This window comes from Hyla sarda, chromosome 4 (genome assembly GCF_029499605.1).
Source record: "Hyla sarda isolate aHylSar1 chromosome 4, aHylSar1.hap1, whole genome shotgun sequence".
Taxonomy (NCBI): Eukaryota; Metazoa; Chordata; class Amphibia; order Anura; family Hylidae; genus Hyla; species Hyla sarda.
In genome coordinates, this window is record NC_079192.1 from 384,688,670 (window position 1) to 384,701,782 (window position 13,113).

General features: G+C 45.4%; 1 protein-coding gene across 3 annotated transcripts in view; it reads left to right on the plus strand.

The window, feature by feature from the left end:
* Positions 1-13,113, plus strand: part of LTC4S (leukotriene C4 synthase) — a 92,486-nt gene that overhangs the window by 38,552 nt on the left and 40,821 nt on the right. The gene's annotated exons all lie outside the window — the stretch shown is intronic.

A 13,113-nucleotide genomic window follows, 5' to 3' on the forward strand; every position in this document is an offset into this window, starting at 1 on the left:
CAATTTTTTTATTTGCTTTTGGTAAATCTAGAGTCCTTGTTCCTGTACTTACTGAGCAGTCAGGCATGCTCTGTATGTCTGGACGCTTAGCCTCTAAATGTTGTGGACTTACCTAAGGGTTATAATACTCACTGAAACGGCAGTGGAGCAGTGAATCCACTGAACCTGTGTGGATGATGGCGTGGGCTGTACCAGGGAGCGGAGTCTAAGGTGCCACTGGTTTTTGCCAGAGCCCACCATAAAGCGGTATGGACTTGCTGTGACTGGTGGCACACAAGTTACTACCCCTGATACGGCTCATCCACACAGGCTGCTGAGGTGTTACATGGCACAGGCAGTCTGGACAGGCAAGAGGTCTGGGCAGGCGGCACAGGAGCAAGGTCAGGTCACAAAGCAAGAGGTCTGGAATACTGTAGACAACACACAACTGAAATGCTTTCTCTAGGGCTAGTGAGCACAAAGATCTGGCAAGGACAGAAAGGAAGTGTGGGGTTAAATAGACACAGGACCAGACAAGCACCAATCAATGGTGTGTTGGCCCTTTAAATCTCAGGAAGCCAGCGCGCGCCCTAAGAGGGGTGTGTGCACGCTCTGACAGCAGGGAATAGTGGAGGAGACAGAGATGTGGAGAGGAGAGTGAGAGCCGGGCATTCACATGCGGGTGCAGAAGCAACACGGGAGGACGGGGCTGGAGTGCTCTTACAGCCAGCACATCTGGCTGCAGCGCTACTTGTGACAGTACCCCACCCCCCCTTAGGTCTCCCCTCGTTTTGGACCTTAAAAAGTTTCGGACCAAGTCGTGGTCCAAGATATCCTTCTCCGGCTCCCAGGACCTTTCCTCCAGACCGAAACCCTTCCAGTCCATAGAAAATAATGTCTCCCTCTTACAGTCTTCATCACCAGAATCTCCTTAACTTCATTAAGACATTAGAAGAACCAGACACGGGAGTGGAAACAATATCTTTTTTTGAAAACCGATTAATAACAATTGGCTTGAGAAGGGAGACGTGAAAAGAATTTGGAATACATAGGGAGGAAGGCAGACGGAGCTTGTATGAAACTGGATACATTTTTTGCAAAATTTTGAATGGTCCCAGGAATCGAGGGCCCAATTTGTAGCTGGAAACCCTAAAATGGATGTATTTGTAGGAGAGCTTGTTGCCAGAAGAAAAAGTCGGAGGAGGCCTTCTCTTCTTATCCGCCTGAGATTTCATATGGGAGGAGGCATGAAGCAAAGAACGCCCGGTCTCCTGCCAGAAGGAAGATGACCGTAGACTACAAAGAATGTAGACTCTCCTGGACTCTTTGTGGTTGTAGGAGAAATCCGCCAAGGTTAAGAGATCGACCCAATCGTTCTGTCGGGCCGAGACAAAATGATGAAGATAATCTTCCAGGATTTGATATACTCTTTCTACCTGGCCATTGGTCTGGGGATGATAAGCAGAAGAAAAATCCAGCTTGATTTTTAGACATGAACAGAGGGACTGTCAGAACTTGGAAACAAATTGCACCCCACGATCTGAAATGATGTGAGTAGGAAGGCCATGTAAGCGAAAGATATGTTGAAGAAATTTTTTTGCCAGCCTAGGAGCAGATGGAAGACCGGGTAAAGTAATGAAATGAGTCACCTTAGAGAACCGATCAATAGCCACCTAGATGACCGTAGTGTTACAGGAAGGTGGCAAAGCCCATAGCAATGTGAGACCATGGAGTTTCCAGAATAAGCAAAGGAGTCCTCCAGGTCTCTGCCGTGGAGTCTTGTCTCGAGCACAGATAACACAGGAATGGACAAAATCTGTGACATCGTGTTCTAGGTGTGGCCACCAATAATGCCGAGAGATTCACTGGAAGGACTTCCGTAATCCTGAATGTCCAGCCAGTAAAGAAGAATGTCAGTTCAAAACACTATGTCTCAGTTGAGGTTGCACGAAGGATCGCCCAGGTGGAAACTGCTGGAGGTCAACTGGAGCTGCAGAAATCAAATGCTCAGGTGGTACAATATGCCATGGAGTGGAATCCAGCCCAGCCACATCGGAGGACCTAGAGAGGGTATCGGCTCGGACATTCTTATCCACTCCACGGAATTTGATAAAGAAGTTAAACCTGGAAAAGGAAAGAGACCATCTAGCCTGCCGAGGGTTCAGGCACTGAGTAGACTGAAGATATAAGAGATTCTTATGATCCGTATAGATGCTGACTGGATGAGAAGAACCCTCCAATAGATGTTGTCACTCTTCTAAGCCAAGCTTAATAGCGAGGAGTTCCCAATCTCCGATAGTGTAGTTCCTCTCTGCTGGCAAAAATGGCTTGGAGAAAAAAACACAGGTAACAGTTTTGCCCTTGGAAATTTTTTGAGTCAAGACAGCTCCAGCTCCTAGGGATGAAGCATCTACCTCCAAAAAGAAGGGTTTCTCAGGCCTTTTTGGCTTCAGGAGACTTAGGATTATAGTTCTATTTCGTGAGAACCACAATCGGGGCGACCAAGAAAGAAAAATGTGGAATGAACTGACGATAATAATTGGCATAGCCCAAAAAGCATTGTATAGCTCGAAGGCCAGAAGGTCGAGGCCAGTCCAAAACTGTAGACAACTTTTCAGGGTCCATCTGCAAACCTTGGTTGGAGGCAATGTAACCAGGAAATTGAAGACTTGATCTCTCGAATAGGCATTTCTCAAGCTTGGCATAGAAATGATTTTCCCTGAGGCACTGAAGAACCTGTCGGACATGAGAGCGATGCTTCTCCAAATTGGACGAGAAAATCAGAATATCATCAAGATACACCACTACACATGTATAAAGTAAATCACGGAAGATGTCATTAACGAATTCCTGAAAGACAGCAGGAGTGTTACAAAAGCCAAAAGGCATCACGAGAGACTCAAAGTGTCCATCACGGGTATTAAAGGCTGTCTTCCATTCATCTCCTTCACAAATTCGAATGAGATTGTATGCTCCCCGCAAATCCAATTTGGGGAAAATCTTGGCACCCCGTAGATGAACAAAGAGTTCAGAGATCAAAGGTAGAGGATAGCGATTCTTGATCGTGATTTTGTTTAATCCCTGGTAATCTATGCAACGACGGAGAGAACCATCCTTCTTTCTGACAAAGAAGAATCCAGCACCGACAGGGGAGGAGGATTTTCGTATGAAACCCTTTTGGAGGTTCTCTTTAGCCATAGCTTGTGTCTCTGGGACTGACAAAGGATATAATTCTTCCCCTGGGAGGCATAGTCCAAGGTTGTAGATCAATAGGACAGTCATAAGAACGATGTGGTGGATAAGACTCGGCCTGCTTTTCGCAGAACACATCTGAATAATCCTGATAAGGAAGAGGCAGGCTCGGCACAGAAGGAGGGGAAGAGGCCGTCTTAGGCTGAGTAGACTAAAGACAGTGGTTTTGGCAAAAAGGTCCCCAAGAGTGACCTTACCAGATTTCTAGTCGAGCTGCAGAGTGTGACGTTGAAGCCAAGGAAGATCAAGAAGAAGCTTCAAAGTTCACTGAGGAAGCACGTAGAACTCAATCCTCTCCTTATGTAAGACACCTGCTTGCATGATGAGAGTTCAGTGCGGAAAAGCACCATACAATTAAGGTGTTCTCCATTGACAGAAGAGATATACAAAGGCTTAGCAAGCCGAGTCACTGGGAGACGATATTTATGGACCAAGGAAGAAGCAATAAAATCTCCTGCGGAACCTGAGTACAAAAATGCTGAGGCGAAGAAAGATGTCTTAGAAGAGGTATAGACTTGGACCAGCATGATCAAAGGAGGAAAGGTAGTATTCACACCCAGAGACGCCTCTCCTACGTGCCCTAGGTGCAAGTGTTTCCTGGACGCTGTGGATGTAAAGAACAGTCTTTGAGAAAGTGCTTCGGACTGGCAAAATAGAGGCATAAATTCTCACTGCATGGACGGATTATTTCCTGCTGTGTTAGCCGAGTTCGATCCACCTGCATAGCCTCTTCGGCAGAAGGCAATGGAGACGATAATGGAGGATGTTGGAACACGGGTGCCAGACGGGGAAATCCTCTCCAAACGAAGTTCTTCCTGCCTCGGCAAAACTCACATCAATCTGGGTGGCCAAAAGGATTAGTTCACTTAGGGTAGACGGAGAATCTCGTGCAGTGAGAACGTCCTTGATTCTACTATAAAGTCCTTTTTTGAATGTAGCACACAAGGCCAGGTCATTCCAGGGCAATTTGGAAGCTAAGGTGCGGAATTGATCTGCGTAATCGCCAACTGAAGAGTCCCCTTGGCGGAGGTTCAGTAAAGTAGTCTCGGCAGAGGAAACCTGTGCAGGTTCTTTAAAGACATTGCGTAATTCAGAGAGAAAGGCCTGCAGGTTAGAAGACACCGGATCATTATGATCTGAAAGAGGAGTAGCCCAGGCCAGGGCTTTTCCAAACAGCAGACTGACCACAAACGCCACTTCATCTTGCTCCATCTGGAACTGATCAACCATGAGTTCCAAATGCATTGAGCACTGGGTCACAAAACCTCTACACAATTTGGGATCTCCTTCATACTTCGCAGGCAAGGATAAACAAAGTTTAGATCCGGAAGAAACTGCAGGGAGTGAAGGAGCCTCTGGAACAGGTTGTGGCTGCTGCGGTTGTTGCTGATGAACAGAAAGAAGCTGTTGCATCATAGCAGACAACTGATTAAGTTGTTGCGCCTGATGAGCTAACTGTTGCGACTGTTGAGCCACGATGGGGGAAATATCTGTAACATTATGCATAGGCATCCCGGCAGGGATCCATAGCCGGATCTTACTGATATGGCAGTGGAGCAGTGAATGTGCTGAACCTGTGTGGATGATGGCGTGGGCCATACCAGGGAGTGGAGTTGTCAGGGTCCGGATGGATATGCAGTGAGGATACTGGTGGTGGATCCTCTGTGTCAGTGGGGTGATGACGTGGGCCGTACCAGGGGAACAGAGTCTAAGGGGTTACTGGTTTTCACCAGAGCCCGCCGCAAAGCGGGATGGACTTGCAGCGGCAGGTAACCCCCAGGTCGTTCCACACGATAGCGACTCAACCCCAGCTGACGGCTGAGACAGGCGCGGTACAAGGGACAAGGCAAGAGCAAGGTCGGACGTAGCAGAAGGTCAGGGCAGGCAGCAAGGATCGTAGTCAGGGGCAACAGCAGAGGGTCTGGCACTGAGGCAAAGAGATTCGGCAATACCAGGAAGGGGAAGTGGGTTTTTATAATGAGGACACAGGTGGATGTATTGATTGGGCCTGGCGCACTGTGTGCGCGCCCTAGGGAGCAGGGCCGCGCGCGCCGGGACTGAGCCGATGGAGGACGGGACAGGTGAGGGGATTGGGATGCAAGCCGCAGGCGGGCGCGTCTCGCTACGCGGGTCGCATCCCCGCCGGTTACATTAATGCAGCGCTGGGGCGCTGCATGGAGGTGAACGCCGCAAGCGCTCCGGGGAGGAGCAGGGACCCGGAGCGCTCGGCGTAACAGAAGTCTAAGGTGCCGCTCGTTTTCACCAAAGCCCGCTGCAAAGCGGCACCCAGGTCGCTACCCCTGATACCACTTGTCCACACAGGCTGCTTAGGTGTTACGTGGCACAGGTAGGATGAGGCAAACTCGTACTCTGGACAGGCAAGAGGTCAGGGCAGGCGGCACAGGAGCAAGGTCACAAAGCAAGAGGTCTGGAACACTGTAGACAACACACAATTGAAATGCTTTTTGTAGGGCTAGTAAGCACAAAGATCTGGCAAGGACAAGAAGAAAGTCTGGGGTTAAATAGACACAGGACCAGACAAGCACCAATCAATGGTGCGCTGGCCCTTGAAATCTGAGGAAGCCGGCGCGCATGCCCTAGGAGGCAGGGGCGCACGTGCTGACAGCAGAGAACAGTGGAGGGGACAGAGATGCGGAGAGTGAGAGCCCGGCGTTCAAATGCGGCAGAAGCAGCACGGGAGGAAGGGGCCGGAGCACGCTCGCAGCCAACACGTCTGGCTGAAGCGCTACTTGTGACACTCACCTGCTTCTCGGTTCTCTCTGTAGCCTGGTCCAAACTGGCATTTTCTTTTGTGGCACTGTGTGTTCAGTCCAGCTTTTATTCACTGAGCAGGAGGCATAAAACAAATGCCCAATCTCTATACAAAGAAACTTGGCACTGTTGGGCTCAAGCACCTCATGCGGACGGACGCTGACACTGTGCTTAAGGTTGTGCTCACTGTAAATGCAGACAGTCCATCCAAAATATGCTTCCAAAGATAGAAAACACAGGGCACTCAGCACTCTGTTATACTTTGGTGTGTGTTTATTTCGGATCCTCTTTTACATCAAGTGCAGACAGACGCTAGTGCAGGAGTGTCTTGCTGGGCAACAGTGCCGTTTTGCACTGGACTTGCGCTTCAACTGGCCCACACGTCATCACGCGTGGGTCAGTTGAAACACGTCCTAAAGCACCTGCCCTCTGCAGTCATAGCAACGTATAAACAACATCACACAGGTGAGTGATTTAAAAACATATCTAAAAATAAACCAGGGGGACTTGTAACAGAGCATTTAATTCAGTTCTGTCATTCAGACCTATTAGGTCCATAGCTTCCAGATGCAGAATCCATCTGGTTTCTTTTCTTATTAGCAGCTCATCTTTATTCCATTCTTCGGGTGCATGCTCCACCCTTTCAATCTTGTTGAACTAAAAGGCATCTTTTTCCCCTCTATGCACCTCATTGATATGCTGGATGAAGCGCAGAGTTCCTGCAACGGTTCTCAAGGATCGGGCATGTTCACGTATCCGATGGAATAATGGACGTTTAGTTTTTTCAGTGTAGAAACGATCGCATTTACATGTTAATGCTACACAATATAAGATGAACGACATGTTATTAACTGTTTCACTTTTTTAACATATCCATTTAGTGTTATTTCTTTTGCTTTTGAGTTTAAGTGGCAAAATGAACAGGCCCCACACCAGAAATTGCCTGTAGGTCTCTGTTCAGACAGCCAATGTTTCTTCTTCTCCACTTTTCTCTGTTTAAACCTTTTCAGTTGATCACTAATGGTTCTATTTTTCTTGTATGCTATAATGGGTTTAGCACTAGTTAAGTCTGCAAGATTCTCATCACTCTGCAAAAGACTCCAATTATTATAGATGGCATTTTTTATTACATTATTAAGAGGGGAATTCTCAAAGGAGAACGCTATCCTTGAATTATCTTTATTTACCTTTTTCTTTCTCTCAGTAATATTTCTCTGGAAATGCCGTCGGCTTTTTTCCTTGCCGCTTCTATTATTTTTGTTGGATATCCCCTTTATAGTAGCCGTTTCTGTAGTTCATCTGCCTGTTCATTATACCTTGAGCTGTTGCTGTTAATCGTTCTCAACCTAAGTAGTTGGCTAAGGGGAATACTTTGCTTGACATGGGGAGGATTCGTAATGTAAAAGGGAATTTCTTGCAAGATCTTTTCTAAAGCCTGATGTTATTATTGCGTTTTGTTCGATATAAGTCTGTACATCATAGAACTCTAGATGTTCTCTACCAAACTGGGACGTAAACCGCATATTTACACCATTGTTGTTGTTCATATATTCTACAAACTGGTTAAACTCATTTTCTGTCCAGTCACAGAAGATAAAGAGCTCATCCACGAATCGCAGATATAGCTTTATTTTTCCCACAAATGGATTTAGAGTCATGAACACACAATTGCTATTCAGTATGACGAAGAAGATATTAGCATAGGCGCATGAGGTCGGTGACCCCATGGCCATGCCAAGGATCTGTCTGTACCACTCCCTGTCATACTGGAATGTATTGTTTGAAAGGATGAACATTAAAGCCTCAGTCACAAATTCCACAAACTCAGGGGACTTGTAAGTTTGGGACAAAAACTGTAGTGGAGCCTGTACACCCGCATCGTGAGGGATTCGGGTGTACAGGCTCTCGACATCTGTCGTTGCAAGGTTGTAGTTAGGCTGCCTATGGAACTCATTCAAAATACAAATCAGGTCTCCTGTATGTTTTAAATATGATGGGATACGGCTTAACAAAGGGGAAATTAACCATTCGGGAGAGCCAATCCCTGAGACTATAGGTCGTCCCGGGGGTTAGCTCTCTGACTTGTGGACTTTCGGCAGTATGTAATTTTTTTTTGAGAAAAAGATGCTCTGCAGTTGCTTCACTAATTATACCTCTTTCAACATACTTACATTTAATGTACATTTACATTCTCAACTTTTCCAAAATCCTTTCAGCAGGGTCTGCTCTAAATTTTTCATAAATCATGATATTTCCCAGCTGGTTTGATGCTTCATTATCATGATCTTCTTTTGGCCATAGCACTATTGCACCCCCCTTATCTGCTTTCGAGATAATAAAATCATTTCAACTTCCTAATTTCTCAAGTGCTTTCTTTTCTGTAGCAGATATAGTGCTAACAGGTTCAGGATATATAAGTGCTTTGACTTCTTTTAACACTGTAATGCTAAAGATATCTAATACATTTCCCGGCACTATAGGGGGGTTAAATGTAGATGGCTTCCTGCCTTTATATGCATTAGTTTCCCCTTCATCACGTGGCAACACCTCTATACCAGCTAAGTCACATAAATCAAGAAAGCCCTGCTTATCTTTTTCATCAAATTCTTTTGGAATTCCAAAGCCTAGTGAGCTAACTCTGCAAGCAGTATCACCATCCTTTTCTTTTGCATTACTACCACCACATCTTTTATTGTTAGCAAAATATTTTTTCAAATTAAGTTTCCATATACACCTCCACCAGTCCTCTTGGAACCTTGTATAATCCACTAAGCCAAACTTAAATCCCTTGTTTAATGCGGACAGCATTTCTTCATCCAACTCCAGATCTGTTAAATTAACAACTATGAGGAGCATTTACTAAGGGGTTTAGTCATTTTTTTCTGACTAATTTTGGCGCTAAATAGTCGCAATTGCGCCTACCCTATTTTTCGTGCGACTTTCGTGCGACTAGAAAGTCAAATATTTTTTCCCCACTTGATTTACGCTGGGAGTTGCAGTCTTGTAGCAGCGGGAGCTGAGCGGCGCGGGCGGGAGACAAGGGGGGGGGGATATCAGTTTCCCCATAAGTGAGGGTAGCGGGGAGGCAGTATGAGGAGCCCAGGCGGCTGCACTGTAATGTCAGCCCGGGCTCCTGCCCTGACAGCCAAAGGCTTTGGCCGTCAGGGCATGCTGGGTATTGTAGTTTTGAAACAGCTGGAGGGCAACAGTTTGCAGACCACTGGTTTGTGGTCTGTAAACTGTAGTCCTCCAGCTGTTGCAAAACTAAACAGCTGAAGGGGACCGGCGAAGACGATCACTTACCCTTCCGAGGCTCCAGCGACGATCGGTGATGGAGATCGTCGGGCGGCACTGTCGAGCGGCAGTGTCTTGCGGCAATGTCGTGCGGCGCTGGATCCTACGGAAGCCGGTAAGTTGCCCAAGCCCTAAAACAGTGTTTCCCAACCAGGGTGCCTCCAGATATTGCAAGACTACAACTCCCAGCATGCCTGGACAGCCAAAGGCTGTCCAGGCATGCTGGGAGTTGTAGTTTTGCAACATCTGGAGGCACCCTGGTTGGGAGACACTGGCCTAAAACAGTGTTTCCTAACCATAGTGCCTCCAGTTGTTGCAAAACTACAACTCCCAGGTTGGGAAACACTGTGCTCGGCCTCTGCCCCACCTTACTGTAAGGGCATGCTGGGAGTTGTAGTCCTGCAGCTGGGGGCAGGGGACAAGCTTGTCACTTGCCCACACATCTCCTGAACCACACAACTACAACTCCAAGCATGTCCTTACTGTAAGGGCATGCTGGCAGTTGTAGTCGTGCGGGGCGGGAGATGTGTGAGCAGGTGATAATAAATGTACTAACCCATTTTTTTTCTTCTCATTTCAGATCCGTGTATCCTGTGGACTCCTTAGGATTTGGTGGACTACTTCGATGACCAGCGTTTTTCTTTGTTTGATTTTAATAAAATGGTTAACGAGTGTTTTTTGTAATAAAAATGTTTTAAAACCTGTTGTGTTTTTTCCTTACTTTACTTGACAGGTTTAGTAGTGGAAGCTGTCTTATAGACAGAGTCCATTACTAAGCTGGGCTTAGCATTAGCCACAAAAACAGCTAGCGCTAACCCCCAATTATTACTCCGGTAACCAACACCACAAGGGTGCCGGGAAGAGCCGGTACCAACAGGCCCGGAGCGTCAAAAATGGCACTCCTGGGCCTAGGCGGTAACAGGCTGGCGTTATTTAGGCTGGGGAGGGCCAGTAACAATGGTCCTCGCCCACCCTGGTAGCGTCAGGCTGTTACTGTTTGGTTGGTATTTGGCTGAGAATAAAAATAGGGGGGACCCTATGCGTTTTTTAAAATAAATAATTAAATATTTAAAAAAAAAAAACATAGGGTTCCCCCTATTTTTATTCTCAGCCAAATACCCACCAAACAGTAACAGCCTGACGTTACCAGGGTGGGCGAGGACCATTGTTACTGGCCCTCCCCAGCCTAAATAATGCCAGTCTGTTACCGCCTAGGCCCAGGAGCGCCATATTTGACGCTCCGGGCCTGTTGGTACCGGCTCTTCCCGGCACCCCTGTGGCGTTGGGTACCGGGGCAATAATTGGGGGTTAGCGCTAGCTGTTTTTGTGGCTAACGCTAAACCCGGCTTAGTAATGGACTCCGTCTGTAACACAGCTTCCACTACTAAGCCTGTCCAGTAAAGTAAAAAAAAAAAAAACACAACCGTTTAAAAAAAAAAAATTATTACAAAAAAACACTCCCCCACAAGCCCTCGTTAACCATTTTATTAACATCAAGCAAAGAAAAACGCTGGTCGTCGAAGTAGTCCACCGAATCCGAAAGAGTCCACAGGATACACGGATCTGTAGAAGAAGTAACAAAAAAAAAAAGTGTAAGTACATTTAGGGAGAAAAAACAGTGTTAAAAAAATGTAATAAACACATACACACACACACACTAAACGCCGTTTACCACTATTCTGAGCCATGACTACAATTTAGTTATTGAATTATTTAGATGTGGTGAAAAAGCTAAAAAAAAAATCAAAAACAAAAGATCCAGAAGGAAACCTAGCAGCCAAACCTGTTCAGACAGCAGGAAAAAGGAACAGACTATTTTTTCTACTACATGAAGCATATTTCCCACTTTTGCCCATGTGTGCCAAATTTATTATAGTCAAAAATGAAGTAGAAAAAAACAGGGTAAAAACCAGACTACATAGTAAAAGATTAGTAAATGCCCTTCATAATTATTCACTTGCGCCACGTTACACTTTTGCTTTTGGGGTTCATTTTTCTCAGCACTCTTTTTCCTGCCCCTTCCTCTTCTAACCCTTTTCCTAAAGGGCCACTGGATGTGCCTGCGTTTTCCTCCTTAGCATCTTGTTCAGACTCAATGGATACACTTGCATCTGACTCAGTAGTCATGAAATCGGTGCTTTTTGGTTTTCCTTTATACATATTCTGATTATTAAATTGTCCTCTTTTCTTCCCTTCTTTCTTTCTACTCCAAGAAAATATCTGCTGAGAGTGAAAATCTTTTCTATCTCTGAAAAATGTATCTCTCTTGATCCCCTTTATAGATTCCTGTAAGGCTGACACTTTTTTTTATCGAGGTTCTGCAAGAATTTGTTAAATTGCTGTTCGGAGACTCTTTGCCTTACATAATTCCATTGTCACCATTTCATATTCCTTTTTTGTATGTCTAGCGAATGCTGAATGTGCAATTCATCCCACTCCCGGACAAAACTCAAATCCTCAACATATTGTGACGGAGGCTTGTAGACTCGCAAGCCTCATGGTATACGATTAACTTCCATATAGGCTTTAAGAGCGTTTATTGTCCAGAATAGACAAGTTTCCATGTCTGCCAATGTATTGATCTTAAACTCCAGGGCCTTATTGCTTAATAACTGTAACTCGTTCCCCTGCTCCACTGGGAGAGAAAAACACCCCTGCATCAACACGTCCTGCAGTGATAGCAATGTCCGGTATATACTGTTGCACATCCATTCCCAAAATGCTGACTCCACCTACATGTTCAGAGAAAGAGCAGCAAATCCACAATCTCTATACAAAGAAACTCGGCACTGCTGGGCTCAAGCACCTCATGCGGACGGACGCTGACACCGGACTAGGATCTCAACACTGTGCTTACGGGTTGTGCTCACTGTAAATGCAGACAGTCCATCCAAAATATGCTTCCAAAGATAGAAAACACAGGGCACTCACCACTCTGTTATACTTCGGTGTGTACTTTATTTTGGATCCTCTTTTACATCAAGTGCAGACAGACGCTAGTGCAGGGGTGTCTGGTGGAGGTGTATACGGAAACTTAATTTGAAAAAATATTTTGCTAACAATAAAAAATGTGGTGGTAGTAATGCAAAAGAAAAGGAATGGTGAAACTGCTTGCAGAGTTAGTTCACAAGGCTTTAGTATTCCAAAAAAAATTGATGACAAAGATAAGGAGGGCTTGCTAGATTTATGTGACTTAGCTGGTATAGAGGTGTTGCCTGGTATAGAGGTGTTGAAGGGGAGACTAATGCATTTAAAGGCGGGAACCTATCTACATTTAACCCCCCTATAGCGCCGGAAAATGTATTAGATATCTTTAGCATGACAGTGTTAAAAGAAGTGAAAGCACTTATATATCCTGAACCTGTTCGCAATTTATCTGCTACAGAAAAGAAAGCACTTGAGAAATTAGGAAGTAGAGATGATATTATTATCTCAAAAGCAGATAAGGGGGGTGCAATAGTGCTGTGGCCGAAAAAAGATCATGATAATGAGGCACCAAACCAGCTGGGAAATATCATGATTTCGAGCAGACCTTACTGTAAGGATTTTGGAAAAGTTGAGAACGTTTCTCGGTAAATATGTTGAAAGAGGTATAATTAGTTAAGCAACTGCAGAGCATCTTTTTCTCAAAAAAAAAAAAAACCCTCTTGGTACATACTGCCAAAAGTCTACATGTCGGAGAGCCAACCCCTGGGACGACCTATTGTCGGGCTTAATAGGTCTGAATGACAGAACTGCATTAAATACTCTGTTATGAGTCTGGTTTGTTTTTAGATATGTTTTTAAATCACTCACCTGTCTAATGCTGTTTATACG